The sequence below is a fragment of the Dendrobates tinctorius genome, unplaced genomic scaffold, assembly GCF_039654945.1.
Source record: "Dendrobates tinctorius isolate UK_male_01 unplaced genomic scaffold, ASM3965494v1 ptg000212l, whole genome shotgun sequence".
Taxonomy (NCBI): Eukaryota; Metazoa; Chordata; class Amphibia; order Anura; family Dendrobatidae; genus Dendrobates; species Dendrobates tinctorius.
In genome coordinates, this window is record NW_027361879.1 from 2,885,959 (window position 1) to 2,910,935 (window position 24,977).

Sequence of the window (24,977 nt, forward strand, 5' to 3'; positions counted from 1 at the left end):
GTCTGACAGACGGACGGTATTCTAGTGGCTTGTAGCAGCAGCAGCAGCTAGGTGCGCTGCTTGCCTGCAGTAAATAGGATGTGTCCATCCATGGAACACTGTGATAGGAATCATGCCATTCATAGCACACAATGCTTGGATGTGTTCGACCACGTCTCACAATGGGACCACGTGTCACAATGGGCAGCCCACAGTCTGTAGCAGCTGCGCAGTAGTATTCAGCTTCAGTCTGCTGAGTGAGCCTGAGCAGACAGGTGGGCCATGCTCGCCTCCTGGTTACAATATCTGGCACCAGGAGAGTTAGGCCACGTTCACACGCTGCGGATTCCGCTGCGGATTAATCCGCACGGATTTAGCAAAAACCGCAGATAATCCGCAGGTCCAAAGACCTGCGGATTATCTGCGGTTTTGCCTGCGGTTTGGTCCTGCGGATTCACTATCTCCACAATGGTGGAGATAGGAACCCGCAGCGTTTTCCACAGAAAGAATTGACATGCAATTCTTTCTGCGGATTCAAAACCGCAGCAAATCCGCGCGGTTTTTTCCGCAGCGTCGGCACAGCGTTTTTTTTTACCCATTCAAATGAATGGTACTGTACACCGCAGCTAAAACTGCTGCGTGTCTGTAGCGGCCAATCCGCAGCGTGTGCACACAGCCTTAAAGCAAGACCTTTCATTTAGGGAGGGTAGTAGAGGGGGCGGTGTAGGAGCAGTGCTCCTCTGGCCTCTTTCCTAGTACTGAAGCGCGTTTGACCGTGAGGGGAGGGTGGCCTAACAAAAAAGGGGTTGGCCTATGCAAATTAAAAGCGCGTGGAGTGGAATCCTGGGGGAAAAAAAAAAAAAAAAAATCAGCCGCCTGCGCTTTTGTTATGCGCCCAGACTTGGTTTGAATGTCTTCCTCAGGGTGGTGTCTGTGTCATTCTCCACAATGGGTGCCTGTCTTAAGCCCTGTGGCCTTGCAAGCGGCAAACCATTTCTGGTTATCGCTTCTCGGCCTTTTGGCTAAGATCAAGTGTAGTATCTGTTCTTATCAGTTTAATATCTGATACGTCCCCTATCTGGGGACCATATATTAAATGGATTTTTAGAACAGGGAGATGGAAAAAGAGCTTGCTCACTTCACTCCACGTATCAGCCCAGTATGGCAGTTTCTCTGGGAATGGTGCACTCACTCTCTTAAGCGGTTTCCAAAGACAGATTGAATTGAAATCGGGATAAGCAAGTAGTGTTTTCAAAGCATGATTTGAATGCTTTTTTCCAATGTCGCTGCTCTGCAATTAGTTTTTCTTGGTCCAAGTTGCACATTTCCAATTCCTTAGCCTTGATTTAACTTGACCAACTCTTCTACTACTACTACTACTACTACTACTACTACTCTTATTCACCGCTATATGGGAGGCATTGCACTGTATTCAATGTGTCCGTAAAATAATGATCTATCTTGGCCTTTGCTGTTTGGTAGGTATAGGTGTGACAAGCTGCAGTAATGTGTTTGGCTTTGGATAGCTACATTTCTGCACACCCACCTGCTACAAGGCCTGCAGCCCCTTCGCCTCAGAACTTCCCCAGTCTTAATTCAAGCATTCAATTCCTACCACATCCCTCATGCAATGATATGTCGCTTCATTTTTGAAACATTGTCCCCCTCTTGTGGCCTTCCAACTTTGAAATTTACTGTTCAATTTTGAATTAATTCATATATGAATAAAATGGAAAAGCAACGATTTATCTGGCGAGTTATTTGAATGTTCTGCCTACGTCCACCTGTCTGACAGACGGACGGTATTCTAGTGGCTTGTAGCAGCAGCAGCAGCTAGGTGCGCTGCTTGCCTGCAGTAAATAGGATGTGTCCATCCATGGAACACTGTGATAGGAATCATGCCATTCATAGCACACAATGCTTGGATGTGTTCGACCACGTCTCACAATGGGACCACGTGTCACAATGGGCAGCCCACAGTCTGTAGCAGCTGCGCAGTAGTATTCAGCTTCAGTCTGCTGAGTGAGCCTGAGCAGACAGGTGGGCCATGCTCGCCTCCTGGTTACAATATCTGGCACCAGGAGAGTTAGGCCACGTTCACACGCTGCGGATTCCGCTGCGGATTAATCCGCACGGATTTAGCAAAAACCGCAGATAATCCGCAGGTCCAAAGACCTGCGGATTATCTGCGGTTTTGCCTGCGGTTTGGTCCTGCGGATTCACTATCTCCACAATGGTGGAGATAGGAACCCGCAGCGTTTTCCACAGAAAGAATTGACATGCAATTCTTTCTGCGGATTCAAAACCGCAGCAAATCCGCGCGGTTTTTTCCGCAGCGTCGGCACAGCGTTTTTTTTTACCCATTCAAATGAATGGTACTGTACACCGCAGCTAAAACTGCTGCGTGTCTGTAGCGGCCAATCCGCAGCGTGTGCACACAGCCTTAAAGCAAGACCTTTCATTTAGGGAGGGTAGTAGAGGGGGCGGTGTAGGAGCAGTGCTCCTCTGGCCTCTTTCCTAGTACTGAAGCGCGTTTGACCGTGAGGGGAGGGTGGCCTAACAAAAAAGGGGTTGGCCTATGCAAATTAAAAGCGCGTGGAGTGGAATCCTGGGGGAAAAAAAAAAAAAAAAAATCAGCCGCCTGCGCTTTTGTTATGCGCCCAGACTTGGTTTGAATGTCTTCCTCAGGGTGGTGTCTGTGTCATTCTCCACAATGGGTGCCTGTCTTAAGCCCTGTGGCCTTGCAAGCGGCAAACCATTTCTGGTTATCGCTTCTCGGCCTTTTGGCTAAGATCAAGTGTAGTATCTGTTCTTATCAGTTTAATATCTGATACGTCCCCTATCTGGGGACCATATATTAAATGGATTTTTAGAACAGGGAGATGGAAAAAGAGCTTGCTCACTTCACTCCACGTATCAGCCCAGTATGGCAGTTTCTCTGGGAATGGTGCACTCACTCTCTTAAGCGGTTTCCAAAGACAGATTGAATTGAAATCGGGATAAGCAAGTAGTGTTTTCAAAGCATGATTTGAATGCTTTTTTCCAATGTCGCTGCTCTGCAATTAGTTTTTCTTGGTCCAAGTTGCACATTTCCAATTCCTTAGCCTTGATTTAACTTGACCAACTCTTCTACTACTACTACTACTACTACTACTACTACTCTTATTCACCGCTATATGGGAGGCATTGCACTGTATTCAATGTGTCCGTAAAATAATGATCTATCTTGGCCTTTGCTGTTTGGTAGGTATAGGTGTGACAAGCTGCAGTAATGTGTTTGGCTTTGGATAGCTACATTTCTGCACACCCACCTGCTACAAGGCCTGCAGCCCCTTCGCCTCAGAACTTCCCCAGTCTTAATTCAAGCATTCAATTCCTACCACATCCCTCATGCAATGATATGTCGCTTCATTTTTGAAACATTGTCCCCCTCTTGTGGCCTTCCAACTTTGAAATTTACTGTTCAATTTTGAATTAATTCATATATGAATAAAATGGAAAAGCAACGATTTATCTGGCGAGTTATTTGAATGTTCTGCCTACGTCCACCTGTCTGACAGACGGACGGTATTCTAGTGGCTTGTAGCAGCAGCAGCAGCTAGGTGCGCTGCTTGCCTGCAGTAAATAGGATGTGTCCATCCATGGAACACTGTGATAGGAATCATGCCATTCATAGCACACAATGCTTGGATGTGTTCGACCACGTCTCACAATGGGACCACGTGTCACAATGGGCAGCCCACAGTCTGTAGCAGCTGCGCAGTAGTATTCAGCTTCAGTCTGCTGAGTGAGCCTGAGCAGACAGGTGGGCCATGCTCGCCTCCTGGTTACAATATCTGGCACCAGGAGAGTTAGGCCACGTTCACACGCTGCGGATTCCGCTGCGGATTAATCCGCACGGATTTAGCAAAAACCGCAGATAATCCGCAGGTCCAAAGACCTGCGGATTATCTGCGGTTTTGCCTGCGGTTTGGTCCTGCGGATTCACTATCTCCACAATGGTGGAGATAGGAACCCGCAGCGTTTTCCACAGAAAGAATTGACATGCAATTCTTTCTGCGGATTCAAAACCGCAGCAAATCCGCGCGGTTTTTTCCGCAGCGTCGGCACAGCGTTTTTTTTTACCCATTCAAATGAATGGTACTGTACACCGCAGCTAAAACTGCTGCGTGTCTGTAGCGGCCAATCCGCAGCGTGTGCACACAGCCTTAAAGCAAGACCTTTCATTTAGGGAGGGTAGTAGAGGGGGCGGTGTAGGAGCAGTGCTCCTCTGGCCTCTTTCCTAGTACTGAAGCGCGTTTGACCGTGAGGGGAGGGTGGCCTAACAAAAAAGGGGTTGGCCTATGCAAATTAAAAGCGCGTGGAGTGGAATCCTGGGGGAAAAAAAAAAAAAAAAAATCAGCCGCCTGCGCTTTTGTTATGCGCCCAGACTTGGTTTGAATGTCTTCCTCAGGGTGGTGTCTGTGTCATTCTCCACAATGGGTGCCTGTCTTAAGCCCTGTGGCCTTGCAAGCGGCAAACCATTTCTGGTTATCGCTTCTCGGCCTTTTGGCTAAGATCAAGTGTAGTATCTGTTCTTATCAGTTTAATATCTGATACGTCCCCTATCTGGGGACCATATATTAAATGGATTTTTAGAACAGGGAGATGGAAAAAGAGCTTGCTCACTTCACTCCACGTATCAGCCCAGTATGGCAGTTTCTCTGGGAATGGTGCACTCACTCTCTTAAGCGGTTTCCAAAGACAGATTGAATTGAAATCGGGATAAGCAAGTAGTGTTTTCAAAGCATGATTTGAATGCTTTTTTCCAATGTCGCTGCTCTGCAATTAGTTTTTCTTGGTCCAAGTTGCACATTTCCAATTCCTTAGCCTTGATTTAACTTGACCAACTCTTCTACTACTACTACTACTACTACTACTACTACTCTTATTCACCGCTATATGGGAGGCATTGCACTGTATTCAATGTGTCCGTAAAATAATGATCTATCTTGGCCTTTGCTGTTTGGTAGGTATAGGTGTGACAAGCTGCAGTAATGTGTTTGGCTTTGGATAGCTACATTTCTGCACACCCACCTGCTACAAGGCCTGCAGCCCCTTCGCCTCAGAACTTCCCCAGTCTTAATTCAAGCATTCAATTCCTACCACATCCCTCATGCAATGATATGTCGCTTCATTTTTGAAACATTGTCCCCCTCTTGTGGCCTTCCAACTTTGAAATTTACTGTTCAATTTTGAATTAATTCATATATGAATAAAATGGAAAAGCAACGATTTATCTGGCGAGTTATTTGAATGTTCTGCCTACGTCCACCTGTCTGACAGACGGACGGTATTCTAGTGGCTTGTAGCAGCAGCAGCAGCTAGGTGCGCTGCTTGCCTGCAGTAAATAGGATGTGTCCATCCATGGAACACTGTGATAGGAATCATGCCATTCATAGCACACAATGCTTGGATGTGTTCGACCACGTCTCACAATGGGACCACGTGTCACAATGGGCAGCCCACAGTCTGTAGCAGCTGCGCAGTAGTATTCAGCTTCAGTCTGCTGAGTGAGCCTGAGCAGACAGGTGGGCCATGCTCGCCTCCTGGTTACAATATCTGGCACCAGGAGAGTTAGGCCACGTTCACACGCTGCGGATTCCGCTGCGGATTAATCCGCACGGATTTAGCAAAAACCGCAGATAATCCGCAGGTCCAAAGACCTGCGGATTATCTGCGGTTTTGCCTGCGGTTTGGTCCTGCGGATTCACTATCTCCACAATGGTGGAGATAGGAACCCGCAGCGTTTTCCACAGAAAGAATTGACATGCAATTCTTTCTGCGGATTCAAAACCGCAGCAAATCCGCGCGGTTTTTTCCGCAGCGTCGGCACAGCGTTTTTTTTTACCCATTCAAATGAATGGTACTGTACACCGCAGCTAAAACTGCTGCGTGTCTGTAGCGGCCAATCCGCAGCGTGTGCACACAGCCTTAAAGCAAGACCTTTCATTTAGGGAGGGTAGTAGAGGGGGCGGTGTAGGAGCAGTGCTCCTCTGGCCTCTTTCCTAGTACTGAAGCGCGTTTGACCGTGAGGGGAGGGTGGCCTAACAAAAAAGGGGTTGGCCTATGCAAATTAAAAGCGCGTGGAGTGGAATCCTGGGGGAAAAAAAAAAAAAAAAAATCAGCCGCCTGCGCTTTTGTTATGCGCCCAGACTTGGTTTGAATGTCTTCCTCAGGGTGGTGTCTGTGTCATTCTCCACAATGGGTGCCTGTCTTAAGCCCTGTGGCCTTGCAAGCGGCAAACCATTTCTGGTTATCGCTTCTCGGCCTTTTGGCTAAGATCAAGTGTAGTATCTGTTCTTATCAGTTTAATATCTGATACGTCCCCTATCTGGGGACCATATATTAAATGGATTTTTAGAACAGGGAGATGGAAAAAGAGCTTGCTCACTTCACTCCACGTATCAGCCCAGTATGGCAGTTTCTCTGGGAATGGTGCACTCACTCGCTTAAGCGGTTTCCAAAGACAGATTGAATTGAAATCGGGATAAGCAAGTAGTGTTTTCAAAGCATGATTTGAATGCTTTTTTCCAATGTCGCTGCTCTGCAATTAGTTTTTCTTGGTCCAAGTTGCACATTTCCAATTCCTTAGCCTTGATTTAACTTGACCAACTCTTCTACTACTACTACTACTACTACTACTACTACTCTTATTCACCGCTATATGGGAGGCATTGCACTGTATTCAATGTGTCCGTAAAATAATGATCTATCTTGGCCTTTGCTGTTTGGTAGGTATAGGTGTGACAAGCTGCAGTAATGTGTTTGGCTTTGGATAGCTACATTTCTGCACACCCACCTGCTACAAGGCCTGCAGCCCCTTCGCCTCAGAACTTCCCCAGTCTTAATTCAAGCATTCAATTCCTACCACATCCCTCATGCAATGATATGTCGCTTCATTTTTGAAACATTGTCCCCCTCTTGTGGCCTTCCAACTTTGAAATTTACTGTTCAATTTTGAATTAATTCATATATGAATAAAATGGAAAAGCAACGATTTATCTGGCGAGTTATTTGAATGTTCTGCCTACGTCCACCTGTCTGACAGACGGACGGTATTCTAGTGGCTTGTAGCAGCAGCAGCAGCTAGGTGCGCTGCTTGCCTGCAGTAAATAGGATGTGTCCATCCATGGAACACTGTGATAGGAATCATGCCATTCATAGCACACAATGCTTGGATGTGTTCGACCACGTCTCACAATGGGACCACGTGTCACAATGGGCAGCCCACAGTCTGTAGCAGCTGCGCAGTAGTATTCAGCTTCAGTCTGCTGAGTGAGCCTGAGCAGACAGGTGGGCCATGCTCGCCTCCTGGTTACAATATCTGGCACCAGGAGAGTTAGGCCACGTTCACACGCTGCGGATTCCGCTGCGGATTAATCCGCACGGATTTAGCAAAAACCGCAGATAATCCGCAGGTCCAAAGACCTGCGGATTATCTGCGGTTTTGCCTGCGGTTTGGTCCTGCGGATTCACTATCTCCACAATGGTGGAGATAGGAACCCGCAGCGTTTTCCACAGAAAGAATTGACATGCAATTCTTTCTGCGGATTCAAAACCGCAGCAAATCCGCGCGGTTTTTTCCGCAGCGTCGGCACAGCGTTTTTTTTTACCCATTCAAATGAATGGTACTGTACACCGCAGCTAAAACTGCTGCGTGTCTGTAGCGGCCAATCCGCAGCGTGTGCACACAGCCTTAAAGCAAGACCTTTCATTTAGGGAGGGTAGTAGAGGGGGCGGTGTAGGAGCAGTGCTCCTCTGGCCTCTTTCCTAGTACTGAAGCGCGTTTGACCGTGAGGGGAGGGTGGCCTAACAAAAAAGGGGTTGGCCTATGCAAATTAAAAGCGCGTGGAGTGGAATCCTGGGGGAAAAAAAAAAAAAAAAAATCAGCCGCCTGCGCTTTTGTTATGCGCCCAGACTTGGTTTGAATGTCTTCCTCAGGGTGGTGTCTGTGTCATTCTCCACAATGGGTGCCTGTCTTAAGCCCTGTGGCCTTGCAAGCGGCAAACCATTTCTGGTTATCGCTTCTCGGCCTTTTGGCTAAGATCAAGTGTAGTATCTGTTCTTATCAGTTTAATATCTGATACGTCCCCTATCTGGGGACCATATATTAAATGGATTTTTAGAACAGGGAGATGGAAAAAGAGCTTGCTCACTTCACTCCACGTATCAGCCCAGTATGGCAGTTTCTCTGGGAATGGTGCACTCACTCTCTTAAGCGGTTTCCAAAGACAGATTGAATTGAAATCGGGATAAGCAAGTAGTGTTTTCAAAGCATGATTTGAATGCTTTTTTCCAATGTCGCTGCTCTGCAATTAGTTTTTCTTGGTCCAAGTTGCACATTTCCAATTCCTTAGCCTTGATTTAACTTGACCAACTCTTCTACTACTACTACTACTACTACTACTACTACTCTTATTCACCGCTATATGGGAGGCATTGCACTGTATTCAATGTGTCCGTAAAATAATGATCTATCTTGGCCTTTGCTGTTTGGTAGGTATAGGTGTGACAAGCTGCAGTAATGTGTTTGGCTTTGGATAGCTACATTTCTGCACACCCACCTGCTACAAGGCCTGCAGCCCCTTCGCCTCAGAACTTCCCCAGTCTTAATTCAAGCATTCAATTCCTACCACATCCCTCATGCAATGATATGTCGCTTCATTTTTGAAACATTGTCCCCCTCTTGTGGCCTTCCAACTTTGAAATTTACTGTTCAATTTTGAATTAATTCATATATGAATAAAATGGAAAAGCAACGATTTATCTGGCGAGTTATTTGAATGTTCTGCCTACGTCCACCTGTCTGACAGACGGACGGTATTCTAGTGGCTTGTAGCAGCAGCAGCAGCTAGGTGCGCTGCTTGCCTGCAGTAAATAGGATGTGTCCATCCATGGAACACTGTGATAGGAATCATGCCATTCATAGCACACAATGCTTGGATGTGTTCGACCACGTCTCACAATGGGACCACGTGTCACAATGGGCAGCCCACAGTCTGTAGCAGCTGCGCAGTAGTATTCAGCTTCAGTCTGCTGAGTGAGCCTGAGCAGACAGGTGGGCCATGCTCGCCTCCTGGTTACAATATCTGGCACCAGGAGAGTTAGGCCACGTTCACACGCTGCGGATTCCGCTGCGGATTAATCCGCACGGATTTAGCAAAAACCGCAGATAATCCGCAGGTCCAAAGACCTGCGGATTATCTGCGGTTTTGCCTGCGGTTTGGTCCTGCGGATTCACTATCTCCACAATGGTGGAGATAGGAACCCGCAGCGTTTTCCACAGAAAGAATTGACATGCAATTCTTTCTGCGGATTCAAAACCGCAGCAAATCCGCGCGGTTTTTTCCGCAGCGTCGGCACAGCGTTTTTTTTTACCCATTCAAATGAATGGTACTGTACACCGCAGCTAAAACTGCTGCGTGTCTGTAGCGGCCAATCCGCAGCGTGTGCACACAGCCTTAAAGCAAGACCTTTCATTTAGGGAGGGTAGTAGAGGGGGCGGTGTAGGAGCAGTGCTCCTCTGGCCTCTTTCCTAGTACTGAAGCGCGTTTGACCGTGAGGGGAGGGTGGCCTAACAAAAAAGGGGTTGGCCTATGCAAATTAAAAGCGCGTGGAGTGGAATCCTGGGGGAAAAAAAAAAAAAAAAAATCAGCCGCCTGCGCTTTTGTTATGCGCCCAGACTTGGTTTGAATGTCTTCCTCAGGGTGGTGTCTGTGTCATTCTCCACAATGGGTGCCTGTCTTAAGCCCTGTGGCCTTGCAAGCGGCAAACCATTTCTGGTTATCGCTTCTCGGCCTTTTGGCTAAGATCAAGTGTAGTATCTGTTCTTATCAGTTTAATATCTGATACGTCCCCTATCTGGGGACCATATATTAAATGGATTTTTAGAACAGGGAGATGGAAAAAGAGCTTGCTCACTTCACTCCACGTATCAGCCCAGTATGGCAGTTTCTCTGGGAATGGTGCACTCACTCTCTTAAGCGGTTTCCAAAGACAGATTGAATTGAAATCGGGATAAGCAAGTAGTGTTTTCAAAGCATGATTTGAATGCTTTTTTCCAATGTCGCTGCTCTGCAATTAGTTTTTCTTGGTCCAAGTTGCACATTTCCAATTCCTTAGCCTTGATTTAACTTGACCAACTCTTCTACTACTACTACTACTACTACTACTACTACTCTTATTCACCGCTATATGGGAGGCATTGCACTGTATTCAATGTGTCCGTAAAATAATGATCTATCTTGGCCTTTGCTGTTTGGTAGGTATAGGTGTGACAAGCTGCAGTAATGTGTTTGGCTTTGGATAGCTACATTTCTGCACACCCACCTGCTACAAGGCCTGCAGCCCCTTCGCCTCAGAACTTCCCCAGTCTTAATTCAAGCATTCAATTCCTACCACATCCCTCATGCAATGATATGTCGCTTCATTTTTGAAACATTGTCCCCCTCTTGTGGCCTTCCAACTTTGAAATTTACTGTTCAATTTTGAATTAATTCATATATGAATAAAATGGAAAAGCAACGATTTATCTGGCGAGTTATTTGAATGTTCTGCCTACGTCCACCTGTCTGACAGACGGACGGTATTCTAGTGGCTTGTAGCAGCAGCAGCAGCTAGGTGCGCTGCTTGCCTGCAGTAAATAGGATGTGTCCATCCATGGAACACTGTGATAGGAATCATGCCATTCATAGCACACAATGCTTGGATGTGTTCGACCACGTCTCACAATGGGACCACGTGTCACAATGGGCAGCCCACAGTCTGTAGCAGCTGCGCAGTAGTATTCAGCTTCAGTCTGCTGAGTGAGCCTGAGCAGACAGGTGGGCCATGCTCGCCTCCTGGTTACAATATCTGGCACCAGGAGAGTTAGGCCACGTTCACACGCTGCGGATTCCGCTGCGGATTAATCCGCACGGATTTAGCAAAAACCGCAGATAATCCGCAGGTCCAAAGACCTGCGGATTATCTGCGGTTTTGCCTGCGGTTTGGTCCTGCGGATTCACTATCTCCACAATGGTGGAGATAGGAACCCGCAGCGTTTTCCACAGAAAGAATTGACATGCAATTCTTTCTGCGGATTCAAAACCGCAGCAAATCCGCGCGGTTTTTTCCGCAGCGTCGGCACAGCGTTTTTTTTTACCCATTCAAATGAATGGTACTGTACACCGCAGCTAAAACTGCTGCGTGTCTGTAGCGGCCAATCCGCAGCGTGTGCACACAGCCTTAAAGCAAGACCTTTCATTTAGGGAGGGTAGTAGAGGGGGCGGTGTAGGAGCAGTGCTCCTCTGGCCTCTTTCCTAGTACTGAAGCGCGTTTGACCGTGAGGGGAGGGTGGCCTAACAAAAAAGGGGTTGGCCTATGCAAATTAAAAGCGCGTGGAGTGGAATCCTGGGGGAAAAAAAAAAAAAAAAAATCAGCCGCCTGCGCTTTTGTTATGCGCCCAGACTTGGTTTGAATGTCTTCCTCAGGGTGGTGTCTGTGTCATTCTCCACAATGGGTGCCTGTCTTAAGCCCTGTGGCCTTGCAAGCGGCAAACCATTTCTGGTTATCGCTTCTCGGCCTTTTGGCTAAGATCAAGTGTAGTATCTGTTCTTATCAGTTTAATATCTGATACGTCCCCTATCTGGGGACCATATATTAAATGGATTTTTAGAACAGGGAGATGGAAAAAGAGCTTGCTCACTTCACTCCACGTATCAGCCCAGTATGGCAGTTTCTCTGGGAATGGTGCACTCACTCTCTTAAGCGGTTTCCAAAGACAGATTGAATTGAAATCGGGATAAGCAAGTAGTGTTTTCAAAGCATGATTTGAATGCTTTTTTCCAATGTCGCTGCTCTGCAATTAGTTTTTCTTGGTCCAAGTTGCACATTTCCAATTCCTTAGCCTTGATTTAACTTGACCAACTCTTCTACTACTACTACTACTACTACTACTACTACTCTTATTCACCGCTATATGGGAGGCATTGCACTGTATTCAATGTGTCCGTAAAATAATGATCTATCTTGGCCTTTGCTGTTTGGTAGGTATAGGTGTGACAAGCTGCAGTAATGTGTTTGGCTTTGGATAGCTACATTTCTGCACACCCACCTGCTACAAGGCCTGCAGCCCCTTCGCCTCAGAACTTCCCCAGTCTTAATTCAAGCATTCAATTCCTACCACATCCCTCATGCAATGATATGTCGCTTCATTTTTGAAACATTGTCCCCCTCTTGTGGCCTTCCAACTTTGAAATTTACTGTTCAATTTTGAATTAATTCATATATGAATAAAATGGAAAAGCAACGATTTATCTGGCGAGTTATTTGAATGTTCTGCCTACGTCCACCTGTCTGACAGACGGACGGTATTCTAGTGGCTTGTAGCAGCAGCAGCAGCTAGGTGCGCTGCTTGCCTGCAGTAAATAGGATGTGTCCATCCATGGAACACTGTGATAGGAATCATGCCATTCATAGCACACAATGCTTGGATGTGTTCGACCACGTCTCACAATGGGACCACGTGTCACAATGGGCAGCCCACAGTCTGTAGCAGCTGCGCAGTAGTATTCAGCTTCAGTCTGCTGAGTGAGCCTGAGCAGACAGGTGGGCCATGCTCGCCTCCTGGTTACAATATCTGGCACCAGGAGAGTTAGGCCACGTTCACACGCTGCGGATTCCGCTGCGGATTAATCCGCACGGATTTAGCAAAAACCGCAGATAATCCGCAGGTCCAAAGACCTGCGGATTATCTGCGGTTTTGCCTGCGGTTTGGTCCTGCGGATTCACTATCTCCACAATGGTGGAGATAGGAACCCGCAGCGTTTTCCACAGAAAGAATTGACATGCAATTCTTTCTGCGGATTCAAAACCGCAGCAAATCCGCGCGGTTTTTTCCGCAGCGTCGGCACAGCGTTTTTTTTTACCCATTCAAATGAATGGTACTGTACACCGCAGCTAAAACTGCTGCGTGTCTGTAGCGGCCAATCCGCAGCGTGTGCACACAGCCTTAAAGCAAGACCTTTCATTTAGGGAGGGTAGTAGAGGGGGCGGTGTAGGAGCAGTGCTCCTCTGGCCTCTTTCCTAGTACTGAAGCGCGTTTGACCGTGAGGGGAGGGTGGCCTAACAAAAAAGGGGTTGGCCTATGCAAATTAAAAGCGCGTGGAGTGGAATCCTGGGGGAAAAAAAAAAAAAAAAAATCAGCCGCCTGCGCTTTTGTTATGCGCCCAGACTTGGTTTGAATGTCTTCCTCAGGGTGGTGTCTGTGTCATTCTCCACAATGGGTGCCTGTCTTAAGCCCTGTGGCCTTGCAAGCGGCAAACCATTTCTGGTTATCGCTTCTCGGCCTTTTGGCTAAGATCAAGTGTAGTATCTGTTCTTATCAGTTTAATATCTGATACGTCCCCTATCTGGGGACCATATATTAAATGGATTTTTAGAACAGGGAGATGGAAAAAGAGCTTGCTCACTTCACTCCACGTATCAGCCCAGTATGGCAGTTTCTCTGGGAATGGTGCACTCACTCTCTTAAGCGGTTTCCAAAGACAGATTGAATTGAAATCGGGATAAGCAAGTAGTGTTTTCAAAGCATGATTTGAATGCTTTTTTCCAATGTCGCTGCTCTGCAATTAGTTTTTCTTGGTCCAAGTTGCACATTTCCAATTCCTTAGCCTTGATTTAACTTGACCAACTCTTCTACTACTACTACTACTACTACTACTACTACTCTTATTCACCGCTATATGGGAGGCATTGCACTGTATTCAATGTGTCCGTAAAATAATGATCTATCTTGGCCTTTGCTGTTTGGTAGGTATAGGTGTGACAAGCTGCAGTAATGTGTTTGGCTTTGGATAGCTACATTTCTGCACACCCACCTGCTACAAGGCCTGCAGCCCCTTCGCCTCAGAACTTCCCCAGTCTTAATTCAAGCATTCAATTCCTACCACATCCCTCATGCAATGATATGTCGCTTCATTTTTGAAACATTGTCCCCCTCTTGTGGCCTTCCAACTTTGAAATTTACTGTTCAATTTTGAATTAATTCATATATGAATAAAATGGAAAAGCAACGATTTATCTGGCGAGTTATTTGAATGTTCTGCCTACGTCCACCTGTCTGACAGACGGACGGTATTCTAGTGGCTTGTAGCAGCAGCAGCAGCTAGGTGCGCTGCTTGCCTGCAGTAAATAGGATGTGTCCATCCATGGAACACTGTGATAGGAATCATGCCATTCATAGCACACAATGCTTGGATGTGTTCGACCACGTCTCACAATGGGACCACGTGTCACAATGGGCAGCCCACAGTCTGTAGCAGCTGCGCAGTAGTATTCAGCTTCAGTCTGCTGAGTGAGCCTGAGCAGACAGGTGGGCCATGCTCGCCTCCTGGTTACAATATCTGGCACCAGGAGAGTTAGGCCACGTTCACACGCTGCGGATTCCGCTGCGGATTAATCCGCACGGATTTAGCAAAAACCGCAGATAATCCGCAGGTCCAAAGACCTGCGGATTATCTGCGGTTTTGCCTGCGGTTTGGTCCTGCGGATTCACTATCTCCACAATGGTGGAGATAGGAACCCGCAGCGTTTTCCACAGAAAGAATTGACATGCAATTCTTTCTGCGGATTCAAAACCGCAGCAAATCCGCGCGGTTTTTTCCGCAGCGTCGGCACAGCGTTTTTTTTTACCCATTCAAATGAATGGTACTGTACACCGCAGCTAAAACTGCTGCGTGTCTGTAGCGGCCAATCCGCAGCGTGTGCACACAGCCTTAAAGCAAGACCTTTCATTTAGGGAGGGTAGTAGAGGGGGCGGTGTAGGAGCAGTGCTCCTCTGGCCTCTTTCCTAGTACTGAAGCGCGTTTGACCGTGAGGGGAGGGTGGCCTAACAAAAAAGGGGTTGGCCTATGCAAATTAAAAGCGCGTGGAGTGGAATCCTGGGGGAAAAAAAAAAAAAAAAAATCAGCCGCCTGCGCTTTTGTTATGCGCCCAGACTTGGTTTGAATGTCTTCCTCAGGGTGGTGTCTGTGTCATTCTCCACAATGGGTGCCTGTCTTAAGCCCTGTGGCCTTGCAAGCGGCAAACCATTTCTGGTTATCGCTTCTCGGCCTTTTGGCTAAGATCAAGTGTAGTATCTGTTCTTATCAGTTTAATATCTGATACGTCCCCTATCTGGGGACCATATATTAAATGGATTTTTAGAACAGGGAGATGGAAAAAGAGCTTGCTCACTTCACTCCACGTATCAGCCCAGTATGGCAGTTTCTCTGGGAATGGTGCACTCACTCTCTTAAGCGGTTTCCAAAGACAGATTGAATTGAAATCGGGATAAGCAAGTAGTGTTTTCAAAGCATGATTTGAATGCTTTTTTCCAATGTCGCTGCTCTGCAATTAGTTTTTCTTGGTCCAAGTTGCACATTTCCAATTCCTTAGCCTTGATTTAACTTGACCAACTCTTCTACTACTACTACTACTACTACTACTACTACTCTTATTCACCGCTATATGGGAGGCATTGCACTGTATTCAATGTGTCCGTAAAATAATGATCTATCTTGGCCTTTGCTGTTTGGTAGGTATAGGTGTGACAAGCTGCAGTAATGTGTTTGGCTTTGGATAGCTACATTTCTGCACACCCACCTGCTACAAGGCCTGCAGCCCCTTCGCCTCAGAACTTCCCCAGTCTTAATTCAAGCATTCAATTCCTACCACATCCCTCATGCAATGATATGTCGCTTCATTTTTGAAACATTGTCCCCCTCTTGTGGCCTTCCAACTTTGAAATTTACTGTTCAATTTTGAATTAATTCATATATGAATAAAATGGAAAAGCAACGATTTATCTGGCGAGTTATTTGAATGTTCTGCCTACGTCCACCTGTCTGACAGACGGACGGTATTCTAGTGGCTTGTAGCAGCAGCAGCAGCTAGGTGCGCTGCTTGCCTGCAGTAAATAGGATGTGTCCATCCATGGAACACTGTGATAGGAATCATGCCATTCATAGCACACAATGCTTGGATGTGTTCGACCACGTCTCACAATGGGACCACGTGTCACAATGGGCAGCCCACAGTCTGTAGCAGCTGCGCAGTAGTATTCAGCTTCAGTCTGCTGAGTGAGCCTGAGCAGACAGGTGGGCCATGCTCGCCTCCTGGTTACAATATCTGGCACCAGGAGAGTTAGGCCACGTTCACACGCTGCGGATTCCGCTGCGGATTAATCCGCACGGATTTAGCAAAAACCGCAGATAATCCGCAGGTCCAAAGACCTGCGGATTATCTGCGGTTTTGCCTGCGGTTTGGTCCTGCGGATTCACTATCTCCACAATGGTGGAGATAGGAACCCGCAGCGTTTTCCACAGAAAGAATTGACATGCAATTCTTTCTGCGGATTCAAAACCGCAGCAAATCCGCGCGGTTTTTTCCGCAGCGTCGGCACAGCGTTTTTTTTTACCCATTCAAATGAATGGTACTGTACACCGCAGCTAAAACTGCTGCGTGTCTGTAGCGGCCAATCCGCAGCGTGTGCACACAGCCTTAAAGCAAGACCTTTCATTTAGGGAGGGTAGTAGAGGGGGCGGTGTAGGAGCAGTGCTCCTCTGGCCTCTTTCCTAGTACTGAAGCGCGTTTGACCGTGAGGGGAGGGTGGCCTAACAAAAAAGGGGTTGGCCTATGCAAATTAAAAGCGCGTGGAGTGGAATCCTGGGGGAAAAAAAAAAAAAAAAAATCAGCCGCCTGCGCTTTTGTTATGCGCCCAGACTTGGTTTGAATGTCTTCCTCAGGGTGGTGTCTGTGTCATTCTCCACAATGGGTGCCTGTCTTAAGCCCTGTGGCCTTGCAAGCGGCAAACCATTTCTGGTTATCGCTTCTCGGCCTTTTGGCTAAGATCAAGTGTAGTATCTGTTCTTATCAGTTTAATATCTGATACGTCCCCTATCTGGGGACCATATATTAAATGGATTTTTAGAACAGGGAGATGGAAAAAGAGCTTGCTCACTTCACTCCACGTATCAGCCCAGTATGGCAGTTTCTCTGGGAATGGTGCACTCACTCTCTTAAGCGGTTTCCAAAGACAGATTGAATTGAAATCGGGATAAGCAAGTAGTGTTTTCAAAGCATGATTTGAATGCTTTTTTCCAATGTCGCTGCTCTGCAATTAGTTTTTCTTGGTCCAAGTTGCACATTTCCAATTCCTTAGCCTTGATTTAACTTGACCAACTCTTCTACTACTACTACTACTACTACTACTACTACTCTTATTCACCGCTATATGGGAGGCATTGCACTGTATTCAATGTGTCCGTAAAATAATGATCTATCTTGGCCTTTGCTGTTTGGTAGGTATAGGTGTGACAAGCTGCAGTAATGTGTTTGGCTTTGGATAGCTACATTTCTGCACACCCACCTGCTACAAGGCCTGCAGCCCCTTCGCCTCAGAACTTCCCCAGTCTTAATTCAAGCATTCAATTCCTACCACATCCCTCATGCAATGATATGTCGCTTCATTTTTGAAACATTGTCCCCCTCTTGTGGCCTTCCAACTTTGAAATTTACTGTTCAATTTTGAATTAATTCATATATGAATAAAATGGAAAAGCAACGATTTATCTGGCGAGTTATTTGAATGTTCTGCCTACGTCCACCTGTCTGACAGACGGACGGTATTCTAGTGGCTTGTAGCAGCAGCAGCAGCTAGGTGCGCTGCTTGCCTGCAGTAAATAGGATGTGTCCATCCATGGAACACTGTGATAGGAATCATGCCATTCATAGCACACAATGCTTGGATGTGTTCGACCACGTCTCACAATGGGACCACGTGTCACAATGGGCAGCCCACAGTCTGTAGCAGCTGCGCAGTAGTATTCAGCTTCAGTCTGCTGAGTGAGCCTGAGCAGACAGGTGGGCCATGCTCGCCTCCTGGTTACAATATCTGGCACCAGGAGAGTTAGGCCACGTTCACACGCTGCGGATTCCGCTGCGGATTAATCCGCACGGATTTAGCAAAAACCGCAGATAATCCGCAGGTCCAAAGACCTGCGGATTATCTGCGGTTTTGCCTGCGGTTTGGTCCTGCGGATTCACTATCTCCACAATGGTGGAGATAGGAACCCGCAGCGTTTTCCACAGAAAGAATTGACATGCAATTCTTTCTGCGGATTCAAAACCGCAGCAAATCCGCGCGGTTTTTTCCGCAGCGTCGGCACAGCGTTTTTTTTTACCCATTCAAATGAATGGTACTGTACACCGCAGCTAAAACTGCTGCGTGTCTGTAGCGGCCAATCCGCAGCGTGTGCACACAGCCTTAAAGCAAGACCTTTCATTTAGGGAGGGTAGTAGAGGGGGCGGTGTAGGAGCAGTGCTCCTCTGGCCTCTTTCCTAGTACTGAAGCGCGTTTGACCGTGAGGGGAGGGTGGCCTAACAAAAAAGGGGTTGGCCTATGCAAATTAAAAGCGCGTGGAGTGGAATCCTGGGGGAAAAAAAAAAAAAAAAAATCAGCCGCCTGCGCTTTTGTTATGCGCCCAGACTTGGTTTGAATGTCTTCCTCAGGGTGGTGTCTGTGTCATTCTCCACAATGGGTGCCTGTCTTAAGCCCTGTGGCCTTGCAAGCGGCAAACCATTTCTGGTTATCGCTTCTCGGCCTTTTGGCTAAGATCAAGTGTAGTATCTGTTCTTATCAGTTTAATATCTGATACGTCCCCTATCTGGGGACCATATATTAAATGGATTTTTAGAACAGGGAGATGGAAAAAGAGCTTGCTCACTTCACTCCACGTATCAGCCCAGTATGGCAGTTTCTCTGGGAATGGTGCACTCACTCTCTTAAGCGGTTTCCAAAGACAGATTGAATTGAAATCGGGATAAGCAAGTAGTGTTTTCAAAGCATGATTTGAATGCTTTTTTCCAATGTCGCTGCTCTGCAATTAGTTTTTCTTGGTCCAAGTTGCACATTTCCAATTCCTTAGCCTTGATTTAACTTGACCAACTCTTCTACTACTACTACTACTACTACTACTACTACTCTTATTCACCGCTATATGGGAGGCATTGCACTGTATTCAATGTGTCCGTAAAATAATGATCTATCTTGGCCTTTGCTGTTTGGTAGGTATAGGTGTGACAAGCTGCAGTAATGTGTTTGGCTTTGGATAGCTACATTTCTGCACACCCACCTGCTACAAGGCCTGCAGCCCCTTCGCCTCAGAACTTCCCCAGTCTTAATTCAAGCATTCAATTCCTACCACATCCCTCATGCAATGATATGTCGCTTCATTTTTGAAACATTGTCCCCCTCTTGTGGCCTTCCAACTTTGAAATTTACTGTTCAATTTTGAATTAATTCATATATGAATAAAATGGAAAAGCAACGATTTATCTGGCGAGTTATTTGAATGTTCTGCCTACGTCCACCTGTCTGACAGACGGACGGTATTCTAGTGGCTTGTAGCAGCAGCAGCAGCTAGGTGCGCTGCTTGCCTGCAGTAAATAGGATGTGTCCATCCATGGAACACTGTGATAGGAATCATGCCATTCATAGCACACAATGCTTGGATGTGTTCGACCACGTCTCACAATGGGACCACGTGTCACAATGGGCAGCCCACAGTCTGTAGCAGCTGCGCAGTAGTATTCAGCTTCAGTCTGCTGAGTGAGCCTGAGCAGACAGGTGGGCCATGCTCGCCTCCTGGTTACAATATCTGGCACCAGGAGAGTTAGGCCACGTTCACACGCTGCGGATTCCGCTGCGGATTAATCCGCACGGATTTAGCAAAAACCGCAGATAATCCGCAGGTCCAAAGACCTGCGGATTATCTGCGGTTTTGCCTGCGGTTTGGTCCTGCGGATTCACTATCTCCACAATGGTGGAGATAGGAACCCGCAGCGTTTTCCACAGAAAGAATTGACATGCAATTCTTTCTGCGGATTCAAAACCGCAGCAAATCCGCGCGGTTTTTTCCGCAGCGTCGGCACAGCGTTTTTTTTTACCCATTCAAATGAATGGTACTGTACACCGCAGCTAAAACTGCTGCGTGTCTGTAGCGGCCAATCCGCAGCGTGTGCACACAGCCTTAAAGCAAGACCTTTCATTTAGGGAGGGTAGTAGAGGGGGCGGTGTAGGAGCAGTGCTCCTCTGGCCTCTTTCCTAGTACTGAAGCGCGTTTGACCGTGAGGGGAGGGTGGCCTAACAAAAAAGGGGTTGGCCTATGCAAATTAAAAGCGCGTGGAGTGGAATCCTGGGGGAAAAAAAAAAAAAAAAAATCAGCCGCCTGCGCTTTTGTTATGCGCCCAGACTTGGTTTGAATGTCTTCCTCAGGGTGGTGTCTGTGTCATTCTCCACAATGGGTGCCTGTCTTAAGCCCTGTGGCCTTGCAAGCGGCAAACCATTTCTGGTTATCGCTTCTCGGCCTTTTGGCTAAGATCAAGTGTAGTATCTGTTCTTATCAGTTTAATATCTGATACGTCCCCTATCTGGGGACCATATATTAAATGGATTTTTAGAACAGGGAGATGGAAAAAGAGCTTGCTCACTTCACTCCACGTATCAGCCCAGTATGGCAGTTTCTCTGGGAATGGTGCACTCACTCTCTTAAGCGGTTTCCAAAGACAGATTGAATTGAAATCGGGATAAGCAAGTAGTGTTTTCAAAGCATGATTTGAATGCTTTTTTCCAATGTCGCTGCTCTGCAATTAGTTTTTCTTGGTCCAAGTTGCACATTTCCAATTCCTTAGCCTTGATTTAACTTGACCAACTCTTCTACTACTACTACTACTACTACTACTACTACTCTTATTCACCGCTATATGGGAGGCATTGCACTGTATTCAATGTGTCCGTAAAATAATGATCTATCTTGGCCTTTGCTGTTTGGTAGGTATAGGTGTGACAAGCTGCAGTAATGTGTTTGGCTTTGGATAGCTACATTTCTGCACACCCACCTGCTACAAGGCCTGCAGCCCCTTCGCCTCAGAACTTCCCCAGTCTTAATTCAAGCATTCAATTCCTACCACATCCCTCATGCAATGATATGTCGCTTCATTTTTGAAACATTGTCCCCCTCTTGTGGCCTTCCAACTTTGAAATTTACTGTTCAATTTTGAATTAATTCATATATGAATAAAATGGAAAAGCAACGATTTATCTGGCGAGTTATTTGAATGTTCTGCCTACGTCCACCTGTCTGACAGACGGACGGTATTCTAGTGGCTTGTAGCAGCAGCAGCAGCTAGGTGCGCTGCTTGCCTGCAGTAAATAGGATGTGTCCATCCATGGAACACTGTGATAGGAATCATGCCATTCATAGCACACAATGCTTGGATGTGTTCGACCACGTCTCACAATGGGACCACGTGTCACAATGGGCAGCCCACAGTCTGTAGCAGCTGCGCAGTAGTATTCAGCTTCAGTCTGCTGAGTGAGCCTGAGCAGACAGGTGGGCCATGCTCGCCTCCTGGTTACAATATCTGGCACCAGGAGAGTTAGGCCACGTTCACACGCTGCGGATTCCGCTGCGGATTAATCCGCACGGATTTAGCAAAAACCGCAGATAATCCGCAGGTCCAAAGACCTGCGGATTATCTGCGGTTTTGCCTGCGGTTTGGTCCTGCGGATTCACTATCTCCACAATGGTGGAGATAGGAACCCGCAGCGTTTTCCACAGAAAGAATTGACATGCAATTCTTTCTGCGGATTCAAAACCGCAGCAAATCCGCGCGGTTTTTTCCGCAGCGTCGGCACAGCGTTTTTTTTTACCCATTCAAATGAATGGTACTGTACACCGCAGCTAAAACTGCTGCGTGTCTGTAGCGGCCAATCCGCAGCGTGTGCACACAGCCTTAAAGCAAGACCTTTCATTTAGGGAGGGTAGTAGAGGGGGCGGTGTAGGAGCAGTGCTCCTCTGGCCTCTTTCCTAGTACTGAAGCGCGTTTGACCGTGAGGGGAGGGTGGCCTAACAAAAAAGGGGTTGGCCTATGCAAATTAAAAGCGCGTGGAGTGGAATCCTGGGGGAAAAAAAAAAAAAAAAAATCAGCCGCCTGCGCTTTTGTTATGCGCCCAGACTTGGTTTGAATGTCTTCCTCAGGGTGGTGTCTGTGTCATTCTCCACAATGGGTGCCTGTCTTAAGCCCTGTGGCCTTGCAAGCGGCAAACCATTTCTGGTTATCGCTTCTCGGCCTTTTGGCTAAGATCAAGTGTAGTATCTGTTCTTATCAGTTTAATATCTGATACGTCCCCTATCTGGGGACCATATATTAAATGGATTTTTAGAACAGGGAGATGGAAAAAGAGCTTGCTCACTTCACTCCACGTATCAGCCCAGTATGGCAGTTTCTCTGGGAATGGTGCACTCACTCTCTTAAGCGGTTTCCAAAGACAGATTGAATTGAAATCGGGATAAGCAAGTAGTGTTTTCAAAGCATGATTTGAATGCTTTTTTCCAATGTCGCTGCTCTGCAATTAGTTTTTCTTGGTCCAAGTTGCACATTTCCAATTCCTTAGCCTTGATTTAACTTGACCAACTCTTCTACTACTACTACTACTACTACTACTACTACTCTTATTCACCGCTATATGGGAGGCATTGCACTGTATTCAATGTGTCCGTAAAATAATGATCTATCTTGGCCTTTGCTGTTTGGTAGGTATAGGTGTGACAAGCTGCAGTAATGTGTTTGGCTTTGGATAGCTACATTTCTGCACACCCACCTGCTACAAGGCCTGCAGCCCCTTCGCCTCAGAACTTCCCCAGTCTTAATTCAAGCATTCAATTCCTACCACATCCCTCATGCAATGATATGTCGCTTCATTTTTGAAACATTGTCCCCCTCTTGTGGCCTTCCAACTTTGAAATTTACTGTTCAATTTGAATTAATTCATATATGAATAAAATGGAAAAGCAACGATTTATCTGGCGAGTTATTTGAATGTTCTGCCTACGTCCACCTGTCTGACAGACGGACGGTATTCTAGTGGCTTGTAGCAGCAGCAGCAGCTAGGTGCGCTGCTTGCCTGCAGTAAATAGGATGTGTCCATCCATGGAACACTGTGATAGGAATCATGCCATTCATAGCACACAATGCTTGGATGTGTTCGACCACGTCTCACAATGGGACCACGTGTCACAATGGGCAGCCCACAGTCTGTAGCAGCTGCGCAGTAGTATTCAGCTTCAGTCTGCTGAGTGAGCCTGAGCAGACAGGTGGGCCATGCTCGCCTCCTGGTTACAATATCTGGCACCAGGAGAGTTAGGCCACGTTCACACGCTGCGGATTCCGCTGCGGATTAATCCGCACGGATTTAGCAAAAACCGCAGATAATCCGCAGGTCCAAAGACCTGCGGATTATCTGCGGTTTTGCCTGCGGTTTGGTCCTGCGGATTCACTATCTCCACAATGGTGGAGATAGGAACCCGCAGCGTTTTCCACAGAAAGAATTGACATGCAATTCTTTCTGCGGATTCAAAACCGCAGCAAATCCGCGCGGTTTTTTCCGCAGCGTCGGCACAGCGTTTTTTTTTACCCATTCAAATGAATGGTACTGTACACCGCAGCTAAAACTGCTGCGTGTCTGTAGCGGCCAATCCGCAGCGTGTGCACACAGCCTTAAAGCAAGACCTTTCATTTAGGGAGGGTAGTAGAGGGGGCGGTGTAGGAGCAGTGCTCCTCTGGCCTCTTTCCTAGTACTGAAGCGCGTTTGACCGTGAGGGGAGGGTGGCCTAACAAAAAAGGGGTTGGCCTATGCAAATTAAAAGCGCGTGGAGTGGAATCCTGGGGGAAAAAAAAAAAAAAAAAATCAGCCGCCTGCGCTTTTGTTATGCGCCCAGACTTGGTTTGAATGTCTTCCTCAGGGTGGTGTCTGTGTCATTCTCCACAATGGGTGCCTGTCTTAAGCCCTGTGGCCTTGCAAGCGGCAAACCATTTCTGGTTATCGCTTCTCGGCCTTTTGGCTAAGATCAAGTGTAGTATCTGTTCTTATCAGTTTAATATCTGATACGTCCCCTATCTGGGGACCATATATTAAATGGATTTTTAGAACAGGGAGATGGAAAAAGAGCTTGCTCACTTCACTCCACGTATCAGCCCAGTATGGCAGTTTCTCTGGGAATGGTGCACTCACTCTCTTAAGCGGTTTCCAAAGACAGATTGAATTGAAATCGGGATAAGCAAGTAGTGTTTTCAAAGCATGATTTGAATGCTTTTTTCCAATGTCGCTGCTCTGCAATTAGTTTTTCTTGGTCCAAGTTGCACATTTCCAATTCCTTAGCCTTGATTTAACTTGACCAACTCTTCTACTACTACTACTACTACTACTACTACTACTACTACTACTACTACTCTTATTCACCGCTATATGGGAGGCATTGCACTGTATTCAATGTGTCCGTAAAATAACGATCTATCTTGGCCTTTGCTGTTTGGTAGGTATAGGTGTGACAAGCTGCAGTAATGTGTTTGGCTTTGGATAGCTACATTTCTGCACACCCACCTGCTACAAGGCCTGCAGCCCCTTCGCCTCAGAACTTCCCCAGTCTTAATTCAAGCATTCAATTCCTACCACATCCCTCATGCAATGATATGTCGCTTCATTTTTGAAACATTGTCCCCCTCTTGTGGCCTTCCAACTTTGAAATTTACTGTTCAATTTTGAATTAATTCATATATGAATAAAATGGAAAAGCAACGATTTATCTGGCGAGTTATTTGAATGTTCTGCCTACGTCCACCTGTCTGACAGACGGACGGTATTCTAGTGGCTTGTAGCAGCAGCAGCAGCTAGGTGCGCTGCTTGCCTGCAGTAAATAGGATGTGTCCATCCATGGAACACTGTGATAGGAATCATGCCATTCATAGCACACAATGCTTGGATGTGTTCGACCACGTCTCACAATGGGACCACGTGTCACAATGGGCAGCCCACAGTCTGTAGCAGCTGCGCAGTAGTATTCAGCTTCAGTCTGCTGAGTGAGCCTGAGCAGACA

The 24,977-nt window shown here is 46.8% G+C and overlaps 14 non-coding genes across 14 annotated transcripts; all 14 read left to right on the plus strand.

The window, feature by feature from the left end:
* The first annotated feature begins 981 nt into the window (after positions 1-981).
* Positions 982-1,172, plus strand: LOC141058497 (U2 spliceosomal RNA). The gene has a single exon (XR_012222189.1). It is a non-coding gene; the product is annotated as a U2 spliceosomal RNA (small nuclear RNA).
* Positions 1,173-2,746: 1,574 nt separating this feature from the next.
* Positions 2,747-2,937, plus strand: LOC141058498 (U2 spliceosomal RNA). The gene has a single exon (XR_012222190.1). It is a non-coding gene; the product is annotated as a U2 spliceosomal RNA (small nuclear RNA).
* Positions 2,938-4,511: 1,574 nt separating this feature from the next.
* Positions 4,512-4,702, plus strand: LOC141058499 (U2 spliceosomal RNA). The gene has a single exon (XR_012222191.1). It is a non-coding gene; the product is annotated as a U2 spliceosomal RNA (small nuclear RNA).
* Positions 4,703-6,276: 1,574 nt separating this feature from the next.
* Positions 6,277-6,467, plus strand: LOC141058500 (U2 spliceosomal RNA). The gene has a single exon (XR_012222192.1). It is a non-coding gene; the product is annotated as a U2 spliceosomal RNA (small nuclear RNA).
* A 1,574-nt stretch (positions 6,468-8,041) lies between these two features.
* On the plus strand, positions 8,042-8,232 carry LOC141058501 (U2 spliceosomal RNA). Its single transcript, XR_012222193.1, has one exon. It is a non-coding gene; the product is annotated as a U2 spliceosomal RNA (small nuclear RNA).
* A 1,574-nt stretch (positions 8,233-9,806) lies between these two features.
* LOC141058502 (U2 spliceosomal RNA) lies at positions 9,807-9,997 on the plus strand. Its single transcript, XR_012222194.1, has one exon. It is a non-coding gene; the product is annotated as a U2 spliceosomal RNA (small nuclear RNA).
* A 1,574-nt stretch (positions 9,998-11,571) lies between these two features.
* Positions 11,572-11,762, plus strand: LOC141058503 (U2 spliceosomal RNA). Its single transcript, XR_012222195.1, has one exon. It is a non-coding gene; the product is annotated as a U2 spliceosomal RNA (small nuclear RNA).
* Positions 11,763-13,336: 1,574 nt separating this feature from the next.
* LOC141058505 (U2 spliceosomal RNA) lies at positions 13,337-13,527 on the plus strand. The gene has a single exon (XR_012222196.1). It is a non-coding gene; the product is annotated as a U2 spliceosomal RNA (small nuclear RNA).
* Positions 13,528-15,101: 1,574 nt separating this feature from the next.
* On the plus strand, positions 15,102-15,292 carry LOC141058506 (U2 spliceosomal RNA). Its single transcript, XR_012222197.1, has one exon. It is a non-coding gene; the product is annotated as a U2 spliceosomal RNA (small nuclear RNA).
* Positions 15,293-16,866: 1,574 nt separating this feature from the next.
* On the plus strand, positions 16,867-17,057 carry LOC141058507 (U2 spliceosomal RNA). Its single transcript, XR_012222198.1, has one exon. It is a non-coding gene; the product is annotated as a U2 spliceosomal RNA (small nuclear RNA).
* Positions 17,058-18,631: 1,574 nt separating this feature from the next.
* LOC141058509 (U2 spliceosomal RNA) lies at positions 18,632-18,822 on the plus strand. The gene has a single exon (XR_012222200.1). It is a non-coding gene; the product is annotated as a U2 spliceosomal RNA (small nuclear RNA).
* Positions 18,823-20,396: 1,574 nt separating this feature from the next.
* LOC141058510 (U2 spliceosomal RNA) lies at positions 20,397-20,587 on the plus strand. Its single transcript, XR_012222201.1, has one exon. It is a non-coding gene; the product is annotated as a U2 spliceosomal RNA (small nuclear RNA).
* A 1,574-nt stretch (positions 20,588-22,161) lies between these two features.
* LOC141058511 (U2 spliceosomal RNA) lies at positions 22,162-22,352 on the plus strand. The gene has a single exon (XR_012222202.1). It is a non-coding gene; the product is annotated as a U2 spliceosomal RNA (small nuclear RNA).
* Positions 22,353-23,925: 1,573 nt separating this feature from the next.
* On the plus strand, positions 23,926-24,116 carry LOC141058512 (U2 spliceosomal RNA). The gene has a single exon (XR_012222203.1). It is a non-coding gene; the product is annotated as a U2 spliceosomal RNA (small nuclear RNA).
* Positions 24,117-24,977: the final 861 nt, after the last annotated feature.